Source organism: Pristiophorus japonicus, chromosome 22 (assembly GCF_044704955.1).
Source record: "Pristiophorus japonicus isolate sPriJap1 chromosome 22, sPriJap1.hap1, whole genome shotgun sequence".
NCBI lineage: Eukaryota > Metazoa > Chordata > Chondrichthyes > Pristiophoridae > Pristiophorus > Pristiophorus japonicus.
Genome location: NC_091998.1, coordinates 1082825 through 1099303, shown reverse-complemented (window position 1 = coordinate 1099303; position 16479 = coordinate 1082825). Strand labels below are relative to the sequence as shown.

Below are 16479 nucleotides of genomic sequence, written 5' to 3'. Positions count from 1 at the left end.
CCCCATTGTATTGTGCTCACCTTGGCTGATCCATCTCACTCAAAATGGCTGACACTGAGACATAGGGACGGGAGTAGGCGGTTTAGCCTCTCGAGCGTGTTCCCCCACTCAATGAGATTATGGCTGATCTGTAACTTAACTCCGTCTCCCTGCCTTGGTCCCATATCCCTTGATACACTCACCCAACAAAATTCTCAGTGTTGAAATTTGCAATGAACCCCCAGCCCCAACAGGTTTCTGTGGGGAGAGAGTCCCAGATTTCAACTACACTTTGTGTGAAGAAGTTTTGACTGACATCACCCCCTGATCGGCCTAGCTCTAATTTTTGAGGTTATGCCCCTTAAGAACATAAGAAATAGGAACAGGAGTAGCCCATTTGGCCCCTCGAGCCTGCTCTGCCATTCAATAAGATCGTGACTGATCGGATCTGGGCCTCAAGTCCACTTTTCTCCGCGCCATCCCCATAACCTTTAACTCCTCTATAGTGCAATAATCAGTCTGCGGCAGAGAGTTCCAGTGATTCACAACCCGCTGAGAGAATAAATTCCTCCTCATCTCCATCTTAAATGGGCGAGCCCTTATTCTGAAACAAAGCCCCCTGGTACTACATTCCCCAACGAGGGGAAACATCCTCTCAGCATCTACCCTGCCGAGCCCCCTCATTATCTTATATGTTTCAATAAGATCACCTCTCATTCTTCTAAACTCCAAAGAGTATAGGCCCAACAAGGTGCCACATAAAAGGTTACTGCACAAGATAAAAGTTCACGGGGTTGGGGGTAATATATTAGCATGGATAGAGGATTGGCTAACTAACAGAACAGAGAGTCGGGATAAATGGTTCATTCTCTGGTTGGCAATCAGTAACTAGTGATGTGCCGCAGGGATCAGTGCTGGGACTCCAACTATTTGCAATCTATATTAACGACTTGGAAGAAGCGACTGAGTGTAACGTAGCCAAGTTTTCTGACGATACAAAGATGGGAGGAAAAGCAATGTGTGAGGAGGACACACAAAATCTTCAAGAGGACATAGCAGGCTAAGTGAGTGGGCAAAAATTTGGCAGATGGAGTATAATGTTGGAAAGTGTGAGGTCATGCACTTTGGCAGAAAAAAAATCAAAGAGCAAGTTATTATTTAAATGGAGAAAGATTGCAAAGTGCCGCAGTACAACAGGACCTGGGGGTACTTGTGCATGAGAAAAAGATGAGTGAAGACAAACGTAGGTCCCTTGCAGTCAGATTCAGGTGAATTTATAATGGGGAACAAAGAAATGGCGGACCAGTTAAACAAATACTTTGGTTCTGTCTTCACGAAGGAAGACACAAATAACCTTCCGGAAAACTAGGGGACCGAGGGTCTAGTGAGAAGGAGGAACTGAAGGAAATCCTTATTAGATGGGAAATTGTGTTAGGGAAATTGATGGGATTGAAGGCCAATAAATCCCTGGGGCCTGATAATCTGCATCCCAGAGTACTTAAGGAAGTAGCCCTAGAAATAGTGGATGCATTGGTGATCATTTTCCAACAGTCTATCGAATCTGGATCTGAACCTATGGACTGGAGACTAGTTAATGTAACACCACTTTTTAAGAAAGGAGGGAGAGAGAAAACGGGTAATTATAGACCGGTTAGCCTGACATCAGTAGTGGGGAAAATGTTGGAAGCAATTATTAAAGATGAAATAGCAGCGCATTTGGAAAGCAGTGATGGGATCGGTCCAATTCAGCATGGATTTATGAAAGGGAAATCATGCTTGACAAATCTTCTGGAATTTTTTGAGGATGTAACTGGTAGAGTGGACAAGGGAGAATCAGTGGATGTGGTGTATTTGGACTTTCAAAAGGCTTTTGACAAGGTCCCACACAAGAGATTGGTGTGCAAAATTAAAGCGCAAGGTATTGGGGGTAATGTACTGACGTGGATTGAGAACTGGTTGTCAGACAGGAAGCAGAGAGTTGGGATAAACGGGTCCTTTTCAGAATGGCAGGCAGTGACTAGTGGGGTGCCACAGGACTCAGTGCTGGGAGCCCAGTTATTTACAATATACATTAATGATTTCGATGAAGGAATTGAGTGTAATATCTCCAAGTTTGCAGATGACATTGAACTGGGTGGCGATGTGAGCTGTGAGGAGGCTGCTAAGAGGCTGCAGGGTGACTTGGACAGGTTAGGTGAGTGGGCAAATGCATGGCAGATGCAGTATAATGTGGATAAATGTGAGGTTATCCACTTTGGTAGCAAAAACACGAAGGCAGAATATTATCTGAATGGCGGCATATTAGGAAAAGGGGAGATGCAAAACGACCTGGGTGTCATGGTACATCAGTCATTGAAAGTTGGCATGCAGGTACAGCAAGCGGTGAAGAAGGCAAATGGTATTTTGGCCTTCATAGCTAGGGGATTTGAGTACAGGAGCAGGGAGGTGTTACTGCAGTTGTACAGGGCCTTAGTGAGGCCTCACCTGGAATATTGTGTTCAGTTTTGTTCTCCTAATCTGAGGAAGGACGTTCTTGCTATTGAGGGAGTGCAGCAAAGGTTCACCAGACTGATTCTCGGGATGGCAGGACTGACATATGAGGAGAGATTGGATCGACTGGGCCTGTATTCACTGGAGTTTAGAAGGATGAGAGGGGATCTCATAGAAACATATAAAATTCTGACAGGACTGGACAGGTTAGATGCAGGAAGAAAGTTCCCAATGTTGGGAAAGTCCAGAACCAGGGGACATAGTCTAAGGATAAGGCGTAAGCCATGTAGGACTGAGATGAGGAGAAACTTCTTCATTCAGAGAGTTGTTAACCTGTGGAATTCCCTACCGCAGAGAGTTGTTGATGCAAGTTCATTGGATATATTCAAGAGGGAGTTAGATATGGCTCTTACTGCTAAAGGGATCAAGGAGTATGGAGAGAAAGCTGGAAAGGGGTACTGAGGGAATGATCAGCCATGATCTTATTGAATGGTGGTGCAGGCTCGAAGGGCCAACTGGCCTACGCCTGCACCTATTTTCTATGTTTCTATTAAACACAAAAGGTTCGTATGCAGGTATAGCAAGTGATCAGGAAGGCCAATGGTATCTTGGCTTTTATTGCAAAGGGGATGGAGTTTAAAAGCAGGGAAGTATTGCTACAGTTATACAGTGTATTGGTGGAGCCACACCGGGAATACTGTGAGCAGTTTTGACTTCCATATTTACGAAAGGATATACTTGCTTTGGAGAACTGACGGGATATACTTGCTTTGGAGAACTGACGGGATTGGACAGTTTAGATGCAGGAAGAATGTTCCCGATGACGGGGAAGTCCAGAACCAGGGGTCACAGTCTAAGGATAAGGGATACGCCATTTAGGACCGAGACGAGAAGAAACTTCTTCACTGAGAGAGTGGTGATCCTGTGGAATTCTCTACCACAGAGAGTTGTTGGGGCCAGTACATTGGATATATTCAAAAGGGAGTTAGATGTGGCCCTTACGGCTAAATGGATCAAGGGGTATGGAGAGAAAGTAGGAAAGGGGTACTGAAGTTGTATGATCAGCCACGAACTCATTGAATGGTGTTGCAGGCTCGAATGGCCGACTCCTGCACCTATTGTCTGTGTTTCTATGTTTCCGAAGGCGACCGAAGGCTACACTGGAGGCGGAGCTGGACTTTGCCGTCAATGTCTGCTCTTGTTGATAAGAGGCTCCCGAGGTCTGGGAAATGGTCCGCGTTGTCCAGGGCCGCGCATTGCGTGGGCCCACCAGCTGGTGGCGGTGTTTGTGGAGGACTCCATGGACCTGCAGTGCGGGGGCCCACCAGCCGGTGGCGGTGGCGCTGGAGGACTCCATGGACCTGCAGTGCGGGAGCCCACCAGCCAGTGGCGGTGTTTGTGGAGGACTCCCTGTGTACCTGCAATTCGAGGTCCCACCAGACGGTGGCGATGTTTGAGGAGGACTCCATGGACCTGCAGTGCGGGCCCCCACCAGCCAGGGGCGGTGTGTGTGGAGGACTCCCTGAGTACCTGCAATTCGAGGTCCCACCAGCCGGTGGCGATGTTTGTGGAGGACTCCCTGTGTTGCTGCAATGCGGGGGCCCACCAGCCAGTGGCGGTGTGCGTGGAGGACTCCCTGTGGACCTGCAGTGCCAGCGCCCAGCAGCCGGTGGCGGTGTTTGTGGAGGACTCCATGGACCTGCAGTGACGGCGCCCGCCAGAAGGTGGCGATGTTTGTGGCGGACTCCATGGACCTGCAAAGTTGGAGCCCACCAGCGGGTGGCGGTGTGTGTGGAGGACTCCCTGTGGACCTGCAGTGCATGCGCCCACCAGCGGGTGGCGGTGTCGGTGTGTGTCTGTATCTGTGTGTGTGTGAGAGAGAGAGAGAATGTTTCTGTCTCTATCTGCCCTCCCTCTGCCCTGTGTGTGTGTGTGTCTGTGTGTATGTGACTCTCTGCCTATGTCTGTGTGTGTCTGCCTCAGCCTTCGGTCGCTTGAGGAAGACCAGGACTTCAAATCTGGCACCAAACTCATGGTCTACAGGGCTGTAGTAATACCCGCCCTGCTGTATGGGTCTGAGGCATGGACGATGTACAGAAGGCACCTCAAGTCGCTGGAGATTTACCACCAACGATGTCTCCACAAGATCCTGCAAATCTCCTGGGAGGACAGGCGCACCAACATCAGTGTCCACGACCAGGCTAACAGCCCCAGTATTGAAGCACTGACCACACTCGATCAGCTTCGCTGGGCAGGCCACATAGACCGCATGCCAGATACGAGACTCCCTAAACAAATGCTTTATATGAAGCTCCTTCATGGTAAACGAGCCAAAGGAGGACAGCAGAAATGTTATAATGACGCCCTCAAAGCCTCCCTGGTAAAGTGCGACATCACCATTGACACCTGGGAGACCCTGGCCGCAGACCGCCCGAGGTGGAGAAAGTCCATCCGGGAGGGTGTTGAGCTCTTCGAGTCTCGACGCAAGGAGCATGAAGAGGCCAAGCGCAGGCAGCGGAAGGAGCGCGCGTCAAACCTACCGACCCCTTCCCCTGACCAATGTCTGTCCCACCTGTAACAGGGTCTGTGGCTCTCGTATCGGACTGTTCAGCCATCAAAGAACTCACTTTGGGAGTGGAAGCAAGTCTTCCTCGATTCCGAAGGACTGCCTATGAGTCCCTGTCACAGGTGGGACAGGTAGTTGTTGAGGGAAGGGGTGGGTGGGACTGGTTTGCCGCACGCTCCTTCCGCTGCCTGCGCTTGATTTCCGCATGCTCTGACGACGAGACTCGAGGTGCTCAGCGCCCTCCCGGATGCACTTCCTCCACTTAGTGGCATTGAAAGTTGGCATGGAGGTACAGCAGGTGGTGAAGAAGGCAAATGGTATGTTGGCCTTCATAGCGAGAGGATTTGAGTACAGGAGCAGGGAGATCTTACTGGAATTGTACAGGGCCTTAGTGAGGCCTCACCTGGAATATTGTGCTCAGTTTCGGTCTCCTAATCTGAGGAAGGACATAGAAACATAGAAAATAGATGCAGGAGTAGGCAATTCGGCCCTTCGAGCCTGCACCGCCATTCAATAAGATCATGGCTGAACATGCAACTTCAGTACCCCATTCCTGCTTTCTCGCCATACCCCTTGATCCCCCTAGTAGTAAGGACGACATCTAACTCCTTTTTGAATATATTTAGTGAATTGGCCTCAACAACTTTCTGTGGTAGAGAATTCCACAGGTTCACCACTCTCTGGGTGAAGAAGTTTCTCCTCATCTCGGTCTTAAATGGCTTACACCTTATCCTTAGACTGTGACCCCTGGTTCTGGAATTCCCCAACATTGGGAACATTCTTCCTGCACCGAACCTGTCCAGTCCCGTCAGAATTTTAAACGTTTCTATGAGATCCCCTCTCGTTCTTCTGAACTCCAGTGAATACAAGCCCAGTTGATCCAGTCTTTCTTGATATGTCAGTCCTGCCATCCCAGGAATCAGTCTGGTGAACCTTCGCTGCACTCCCTCAATAGCAAGAATATCCTTCCTCAAGTTAGGAGACCAAAGCTGTACACAATACTCCAGGTGTGGCCTCACCAAGGCTCTGTACAACTGTAGTAACACCTCCCTTCCCCTGTACTCAAATCCCCTCGCTATGAAGGCCAACATGCCATTTACTTTCTTCACCGCCTGCTGTACCTGCATGCCAACCTTCAATGACTGATGTACCATGACACCTCGTTGCACCTCCCCTTTTCCTAATCTGTCACCATTCAGATAATAATCTGTCTCTCTGTTTTTACCAGCAAAGTGGATAACCTCACATTTATCCACATTATACTTCATCTGCCATGCATTTGCCCATTCACCTAGCCTATCTAAGTCACTCTGCAGCCTCATAGCATCCTCCTCGCAGCTCACACTGCCACCCAACTTAGTGTCATCCGCAAATTTGGAGATACTACATTTAATCCCCTCATCTAAATCATTAATGCACAATGTAAACAGCTGGGGCCCCAGCACAGAACCTTGCAGTACCCCACTAGTCACTGCCTGCCATTCTGAAAAGTACCCATTTACTCCTACTCTTTGCTTCCTGTCTGACAACCAATTCTCAATCCACGTCAGCACACTACCCCCAATCCCATGTGCTTTGACTTTGCACATTAATCTCTTGTGTGGGACCTTGTCGAAAGCCTTCTGAAAGTCCAAATACACCACATCAACTGGTTCTCCCTTGTCCACTCTACTGGAAACATCCTCAAAAAATTCCAGAAGATTTGTCAAGCATGATTTCCCTTTCACAAATCCATGCTGACTTGGACCTATCATGTCGCCTCTTTCCAAATGCGCTGCTATGAGATCCTTAATAATTGATTCCATCATTTTACCCACTACCGATGTCAGGCTGACCGGTCTATAATTCCCTGTTTTCTCTCTCCCTCCTTTTTTCAAAAGTGGGGTTACATTGGCTACCCTCCACTCCATAGGAACTGATCCAGAGTCTATGGAATGTTGGGAAATGACTGTCAATGCATCCTCTATTTCCAAGGCCACCTCCTTAAGTACTCTGGGATGCAGTCCATCAGGCCCTGGGGATTTATCGGCCTTCAATCCCATCAATTTCCCCAACACAATTTCCCGACTAATAAGGATTTCCCTCAGTTCCTCCTTCTTACTCGACCCTCTGACCCCTTTTATATCCGGAAGGTTGTTTGTGTCCTCCTTAGTGAATACTGAACCAAAGTACTTGTTCAATTGGTCTGCCATTTCTTTGTTCCCCGTTATGACTTCCCCTGATTCTGACTGCAGGGGACCTACATTTGTCTTTACTAACCTTTTTCTCTTTACATATCTATAGAAGCTTTTGCAATCCATCTTAATGTTCCCTGCAAGCTTCTTCTCGTACTCCATTTTCCCTGCCCTAATCAAACCCTTTGTCCTCCTCTGCTGAGTTCTAAATTTCTCCCAGTCCCCGGGTTCGCTGCTATTTCTGGCCAATTTGTATGCCACTTCCTTGGCTTTAATACTATCCCTGATTTCCCTTGATAGCCACGGTTGAGCCACCTTCCCTTTTTTATTTTTACGCCAGACACGGATGTACAATTGTTGTATTTCATCCATGCGGTCTCTAAATATCTGCCATTGCCCATATTACAATCCCTCGCCCCTCAGTCACTGCAAGCCACTCCCCTCAGTTACAGATGGATGAATCTCTGGGACTGAGGATTTCAGCAGTCACACCGGGTGAGCAGTCTGTGTAGAATGGACCCCACAAGGCAGATACCTGAGGGTGTAGGCCCCGCTGGGATAGTGGATGGATGGTCAGTGGTTTCACGAGTCGATTGTTCCTCGGGCCCCTGAGTTGGAGATGTCCCTGGGTCTGTAATAAAGGAAGAGAGACTTGGAAGCGTGCAGAGTGGAGAACACCAGATCAGGTCATAAGACTGGTACTAGAACCCCGAGATTGCCAGACACCAGTCTTTCTATAACCCCAAATATCCCAATCCCACTCCCCGTGACCTGTAACGCCTGGAGAGGGAGGGTGGGGTACCCAGGTCTACACTGGGGGTCTATCACCATCAGTGGACACCACAGGGAACCGTGTCCGACACACACAGAGAACAGTGTCTGATTCAGCTCCCTGGAGCTTTGGTGAAAAGACCACTTTATGTTTCAGGTCCTTTCCTCCGCGGTGTCCCTTACAACCAGGGGAGGTCCGCCGTGTGTAACTGTGGGGGGGGGGGGGATGACACGGGACATCCCAGAGTCACTCTTCTGGGCCATTCACATTCCGCAATGTACCTGTGCAATAAGCATCGCAACCGATGCTTGTCAGCTTCAACTGGTAAACGTAGTAACTGGTGCAGTTTTTGATCTTTATCTCCCAGGTCTTGAAGCAGCGATTTCCAGCCCAGTTAAAACAAACTGTCCTCGTCGCTTCTCCCTGGCCCACGGTGGGATGAGCTCCAGAAATGAGGATTATAAATATTGAAGAATGTAACCGAGGTGAACAGTGCTGGTCAGTGAATGTAAATCTGAGATTATAAAGTCTGACAGTACCGTTTAACCAGCCTGGGGCCCATGTGGAGCAATGAGTGTCTGAGACCACAGTCTCCGGAATCTTCCATCCGCCAGAACTGAAACAACAATCAGAGTCAGCCCCTGAACTGATTCAATGATCAACTGAGAGAAGCCGTTCCCCTTTCCCTGTCTCCACTCACACCCTGCCCCATTGCTCTGACTGATGATCCCGCTCTCTCTACACAACCGCTTCCTAATCCCACACTCTGCTCTCTTTTCTACATTTACTCCTTTATCTGTCATTTTCCCCTCACGTTATCTTTTAAATCTGTACCATCCTTGGACAAGATCCCCATCACACTGAAGGGTTCCGATGCACTCAGTCCCATTACAATTCGTGCTCCTCCAGGACTAGTCCAGGACTGTGTGATTTACACACGGGTCAGTGAGTGCGGAGTCTGCGACTGAGTGACAGAAAGATATTTAATGTTAATATAAAGCACAGTTAATGTTACACAGCGGCATGTACCCCTGAAGCACCAATAACCTCAGGCTCACTCTCCGCCCTAGTAGTAAATCCCCCAAATCAAACCTGGATCCTTTCCTCCTTCTCTAAACCAGGTTTCCATCTGTCTCCCAGCTCAGCCTCCCCTCCAACTCACTGCTCACAGACAGACCTCATGGGTATCTCAGTCCCCGGGTGAACACTGAGTGTAGATGGTCAGAGACACTGGATGGTCAGTGGGGGATACCATGGGGTATCTCAGTCCTTGGGTGAACACTGAGTGTAGATGGTGGGGACACTCGATGGTCAGTGGGCGATAGAAACATAGAAACATAGAAAATAGGTGCAGGAGCAGGCCATTCAGCCCTTCTAGCCTGCACCGCCATTCAATGAGTTCATGGCTGAACATGAAACTTCAGTACCCCCTTCCTGCTTTCTCGCCATAACCCTTGATCCCCCGAGTAGTAAGGACTTCATCTAACTCCCTTTTGAATATATTTAGTGAATTGGCCTCAACTACTTTCTGTGGTAGAGAATTCCACAGGTTCACCACTCTCTGGGTGAAGAAGTTTCTCCTCATCTCGGTCCTAAATGGCTTACCCCTTATCCTCAGACTGTGACCCCTGGTTCTGGACTTCCCCAACATTGGGAACATTCTTTCTGCATCTAACCTGTCTAAACCCGTCAGAATTTTAAACGTTTCTATGAGGTCCCCTCTCATTCTTCTGAACTCCAGTGAATACAAGCCCAATTGATCCAATCTTTCTTGATAGGTCAGTCCCGCCATCCCGGGAATCAGTCTGGTGAACCTTCGCTGCACTCCCTCAATAGCAAGAATGTCCTTCCTCAAGTTAGGAGACCAAAACTGTACACAATACTCCAGGTGTGGCCTCACCAAGGCCCTGTACAACTGTAGCAACACCTCCCTGCCCCTGTATTCTACAGGGTATCTCAGTTCCCGGGTGAACACTGAGTGTAGGTGGTGGGAACACTGGATGGTCAGTGAGAGATACCATGGGGTATCTCAGTCCCTGGGTGAACACTGAGTGTAGAGGGTGGGGACACTCGATGGTCAGTGGGAGATAACATGGGGTATCTCAGTCCCTGGGTGAACACTGAGTGTAGATGGTGGGGACACTCAATGGTCAGTGGGAGATAACATGGGGTATCTCAGTCCCTGGGTGAACACTGAGTGTAGATGGTGAGGACACTGGATGGTCAGTGGGAGATACCATGGGTATCTCAGTCCCTGGGTGAACACTGAGTGTAGATGGTGGGAACACTGGATGGTCAGTGAGAGATACCATGGGGTATCTCAGTCCCTGGGTGAACACTGAGTGTAGAGGGTGGGGACACTCGATGGTCAGTGGGAGATACCATGGGGTATCTCAGTCCCTGGGTGAACACTGAGTGTAGATGGTCAGGGACACTCAATGGTCAGTGGGCGATACCATGGGGTATCTCAGTCCCTGGGTGAACACTGAGTGTAGAGGGTGGGGACACTGGATGGTCAGTGAGAGATACCATGGGGTATCTCAGTCCCTGGGTGAACACTGAGTGTAGATGGTCAGGGACACTCAATGGTCAGTGGGCGATACCATGGGGTATCTCAGTCCCTGGGTGAACACTGAGTGTAGAGGGTGGGGACATTGGATGGTCAGTGGGAGATACCATGGGGTATCTCAGTCCCCGGGTGAACACTGAGTGTAGATGGTGGGAACACTCAATGATCAGTGGCTCAGTCCTGGGGTGAAATTAGATTAGAAATAATTTGCTGTTCTTGGTTCTTCATTGATAAAACTATTTTTGTATATATGTGAATAATGTAAATATTAATACTGAATATATAAATCAATTGGTGGCTGACTATCAAAAGTATTTTCATAATATATTATACAAATTGTCTGATAAATATACTGATAGAATTTTTGAGTATATGAATCATAGAATCATAGAATAGTACACACAGGAGGCCATTCGGCCCATCGAATCTGTGCTTGTTCTTTTAAACAGAAATCCCGTTAGTTTCACTCCCCGCTCTTTCCCCACATCACTGCACTTTTTTCTCCTTCCACTTTTCATCCAATTCCCTTTTGAAGGTTACTATTGAATCTGTTTCCATCATCCTATCGGGCAGTGCATTCCAACTTTTCTATTACTTGTTCCTGGGATGTGGGCGTCACAGCCAAGGCCGGCATTTATTGACCATCCCTAATTGCGCTCGAGAAGGTGCTGGTGAGCCGCCTTCTTGAACTGCTGCAGTCCGTGGTCCGTGTGGTGAAGGTGCTCCCACAGTGCTGCTAAGGTGGGAGTTCCAGGATTTTGACCCAGCGACAATGAAGGAACGACCGATTATAGTTCCAAGTCAGGATGGTGTGTGACTTGGAGGGGAACGTGAAGGTGGTGGTGTTCCCATGCGCCTGCTGCCCTTGTCCTTATAGGTGGTCGAGGTTGCGTGTTTGAGAGGTGCTGCTGAAGAAGCCTTGGCGAGTTGCTGCAGTGCATCTAATAGATCGCAAGCGCAAAGCATTTCTGAGCCTCAAGCAACAGCCCAACTCGGGAGCTGCAAAACAACATTACAGACAGCTCAAGGCTCAGGTCCAACAAAAAACGTGGGACCTAAAGAACAGGTGGTGGATGGTGAAAGCACAGGAGATACAACAACTGGTCGACTGCCACGATATGCGAGGATTCTTCATTGCAGTCAAGGCCACCTACGGTCCAAACTCCCAAGGCCCCACCCCACTCCTGGCCAAGAATGGGGAAACACTCATCAAGGACACCGAGGCTGTCAGAGTCCAATGGAAGGAGCACTTTGAAGATCTCCTCAATCGAGACTCTGCCTTTGACTCGAGTGTTCTCGACTCCATCCCGCAGCATGCCATCCGCCACCAACTCAGTGAAACTGCAACGTTGCACGAGGTAGGCAAAGTCATAAAACAGCTTAAGAATAACAAGGCTACGGGTGCTGATGGAATCCCTGCTGAGGCGCTAAAGTATGGCGGAGAGGTGCTGTTGGCGCGGATACATGACCTCATCTCTCTCATCTGGAGGGAGGAGAGCATGCCGGGAGATCTGAGAGACGCAGTGATTGTGACCATTTTTAAAAAGGGGACAAGTCCGACTGCGGCAACTACAGGGGAATCTCCCTGCTATCAGCCACTGGGAAAGTTGTCGCTAGAGTTCTCCTCAATCGTCTTCTCCCTGTGGCCGAGGAGCTCCTCCCGGAATCACAATGCGGATTTCGTCCCCTACGGGGCACAACAGACATGCAGCGCGCCAGTTGCAGGAAAATTGCAGGGAGCAGCGCCAGCCCTTATACATGGCCTTCGATCTTACAAAGGCCTTTGACGCTGTCAACCGTGAGGGTCTATGGAGCGTCCTCCTCCGTTTCGGATGCCCCCAAAAGTTTGTCAACATCCTTTGCCTGCTTCACGATGACATGCAGGCCGTGATCCTTACCAACGGATCCATTACAGACCCAATCCACGTCCGGACCGGGGTCAAACAGGGCTGTGTTATCGCTCCAACCCTCTTCTCAATCTTCCTCACCGCCATACTCCACCTCACAATCCACAAGCTCCCCGCTGGGGTGGAATTAAACTACAGAACCAGTGGGAAGCTGTTTAACCTACACCGCCTCCAGGATCACTCCAACCTCTGGCATTGAGCTGCAGTATGCGGGCGATGCTTGCATCTGTGCACATTCAGAGACTGAACTCCAGGATATAGTCAATGTATTCACTGAGGCATATGAAAGCATGGGCCTTACGCTTAACATCCGTAAGACAAAGGTCCTTCACCAGCTTGTCATCGCTGCACAGCACTGCCCCCCAATCATCAAGATTCACGGCGTGGCCCTGGACAACGTGGACTATTTCCCATACCTCGGGAGCCTCTTATCAACAAAGGCAGACATTGATGCAGAGATTCTGCATCGCCTCCAGTGCGCCAGTGCAACCCTCGGCCGTCTGCGGAAAAGTGTGTTTGAAGACCAGGTCCTCAAATCTACCAACAAACTCATGGTCTACAGGGCTGTAGTAATACCTGCCCTCCTGTATGGGTCTGAGGCATGGACGATATACAGAAGGCACCTCAAGTCGCTGGAGATATATCACCAATGATATCTCCGAAAGATCCTGCAAATCCCCTGGGAGGACAGGTGCACCAACATCAGTGTCCTCGACCAGGCCAACATCCCCAGTATTGAAGCACTGACCACACTCGATCAGCTTCGCTGGGCAGGCCACAGAGTACGCATGCCAGATACAAGACTCCCTAAACAAATGCTTTATACGAAGCTCCTTCATGGTAAACGAGCCAAAGGAGGACAGCGGAAATGTTATAAGGACATCCTCAAAGCCTCCCTGGTAAAGTGCGACATCACCACTGACACCTAGGAGACCCTGGCCGCAGACCGCCCGAGGTGGAGAAAGTCCATCCGGGAGGGTGTTGAGCTCTTTGAGTCTCGACGCAAGGAGCATGAAGAGGCAAAGCGCAGGCAGCGGAAGGAGCGCGCGTCAAACCTACTGACCCCTTCCCCTGACCAGGGTCTGTGGCTCTCGTATCGGACTGTTCAGCCATCAAATAACTCACTTTGGAAGTGGAAGCAAGTCCTCCTTGATTCCGGGGGACTGCCTGTGATGATGAGATGGTGCACATTGCAGCCATGGTGCGCCGGTGGTGGAGGGAGAGAATGTTTAAATCGTTCTATCTAAATCCTTCATGATTTTAAGCACCTCTCTCAAATCTCCTCTTCGCCTTCTTTACTCTAAGACGAACCTCAGTTTCTTCAGTCTATCAACGTAATGACAATCCCACATCTCGGTACCCATTCGAGTAAATCTCTCTGCACCCTCTCCAAAGCCTTCACGTGCTTCCTAAAGTGTGCTGCCCAGAATTGGACACAATTCTTCAGCTGGGACGCAACTCATGAATTTGAAATCTAAATTTTAAGATAAATTTAAAAACTGAATGTAAAGATGACAAATTAATGACAATGGAAAATATAAACAAACATACGGATGTAAATGAGAATTTAAACGTACACAATACTTAAGTATCAGTATTACATTAAAAAAAACAAATGCAACTGTCTAAATATTAGAAAGAATTGTGTGAATATAACTATAATATTTACAGTAAATATCCGTTTCTGTGCAAATAAAGATCAATGATTTAAGGGCATCTTAAAGATAGAAAACATTCTCAAATCTCTTGAGGTGTAAACAGACTCCAGGAAGGAGGGGAATAAATAATATCAAACAACAATGCAAATATTACATATCCATCATAAATACATTATACATAATATGAATCGATAATACAAATATTAACTATCTGTTGCAAATCCATAATAAATAATATCAATCATGGGGGCATAGTTTCAGAATAAGGGGTCGCCCATTTAGAACGGAGATGAGGAGGAATTTCTTCTCTCAGAGGGTTGTAAATCTGTGCAATTCTCTGCCCCAGAGAGCTGTGGGGGCTGGGTCATTGAATATATTTAAGGCGGAGATAGACAGATTTTTGAGCGATAAGGGAGTGAAGGGATCTGGGGAGCGGGCGGGGAAGTGGAGCTGAGTCCATGATCAGACCGGCCATGATCGTATTAAATGGCGGAGCTGGCTCGAGAGGTCGTATGGCCTACTCCTGCTCCTATTTCTTATGTTCTTATGCTCTATTACAACTGCATAATAAATAATATGAATTGATAATCTAAATATTAATGATATATTACAAATGCATAATGAATAAAATAAATCAACAATGCAAATAGTAAAGATATATTACAAAGGAATAATAAATTATATCAATCAATAATGCAATATTTCAGCTTTATTATCAATGTATAATGAATAATATCAATCAGAATTGCAAATATTAAATATCTATTACAAATGCATAAAATACCACGAATTAGTTATGCAAAAATTAAAGATAGATCACAAATGCATAATAAATAATATCACAGTATTGCAAATATTAAATACTATAGCAAATGCATCATAATTAATATAAATCAAAGATGAAAATGTGAAACATCTATCACACATGCATTATAAATAATATGAATCAATGCTGAACATATTCAAGAATCATTACAAATGCATAATATGAATTAGTAATGAAAAAAATAAAGATATATAACAAATGTAAAATCAATTATATCAACCTGAAATGCAAAAGTTAAAGATATGTTACAAATGCATAATAATTAATATTAATCAGTAATGCAAATCTTAAATACTATTACAGGTGCACAATAATTAATATAAATCAACAATGCAAGTGTTAAATGTCTATCACAAATGCATAATAAATAAATAATATAAATCAATAATGCAAATATTAAAGATATATTTAAAATGCTTATTATATAACATGAATCAATAATGCAAGTATTAAAGTTTTACAAATGCATAATAAATAATACCAATCAGAATTGCAAATAAAACATTTCTATGACAAATGTATAATAAATACCATGAATTAGGAATGCCAAAATTAAAGGTAGATTACAAATGCATAATAAATAACAGAAATCAGTCATGAAAATATTAAAGATATATTACAAAGGATTAATAAATTATATCAATCAGTAATGCCAAAATTAATGGTGTATTAAAAATGCATATTATATAATATGAATCAGTAATGCAAATATTAAATATCGATTACAAATCAATGATAAATATCAACAACTACAACTACAGCCTGTATTTATACAGCGCCTTTAATAGAGTAAAACCTCCCAGGATGTTTCACAAGTTGTTATAAGACAACAATTCGACACCGAGCCAAATAACCAGGTGACCAAAAGCTTGGTCAGAGAGGTCAGTTTTAAGGAGCGTCTTAAAGAAGGAAAAAGAGCAACAGAGGTGGAGAGCTTTAGGGAGGGGATTTGGAGCTGGGGCCCAAGCAGCTGAAGGCACGGTCATCCATGGTGGAGCGATTATAATCAGGGATGGTCAAGGGCAGAATTAGAGGGGTGCAGACATCTCGGGGGATTGTGGGGCTGGAGGAGGTTACAGAGATAGGGAGGGGTGTAGGGGCTGGAGGAGGTGACAGAGATAGGGAGGGGTGTAGGGGCTGGAGGGGATACAGAGATAGGGAGGGTCCATGGAGGGATTTGAAAATAAGGATGAGAATTTTGAAATTGAGCCGTTGCTTAACCGGAAGCCAATGTTGGTCAGCGAGCACAGGGGATAATGGGTGAACGGGACTTGGTGCCAGTTAGAAACATAGAAAATAGGTGCAGGAGTAGGCCATTCGGCCCTTCGAGCCTGCACCGCCATTCAATATGATCATGGCTGATCATTCAACCTCAGTACCCCACCCCAGCCTTCTCTCCATACCCCTTGATCTCTTTAGCCATAAGGACCACATCTAACTCCCTTTTGAATATATCTAACAAACTGGACTCAACAACTTTCTGTGGTAGGGAATTCCACAGGTTCACAACTCTCTGAGTGAAAAAGTTTCTCTTCATC

At 46.8% G+C, this 16479-nt stretch overlaps 1 long non-coding RNA gene across 1 annotated transcript in view; it reads right to left on the bottom strand.

The window, feature by feature from the left end:
- Nucleotides 1-16479, bottom strand: part of LOC139234579 (uncharacterized) — a 55670-nt gene that overhangs the window by 19735 nt on the left and 19456 nt on the right. Inside the window, exon 4 of the long non-coding RNA XR_011588319.1 lies at nt 7745-7840. This is a non-coding gene — a long non-coding RNA (uncharacterized lncRNA). The remainder of the gene's footprint in view (nt 1-7744; nt 7841-16479) is intronic.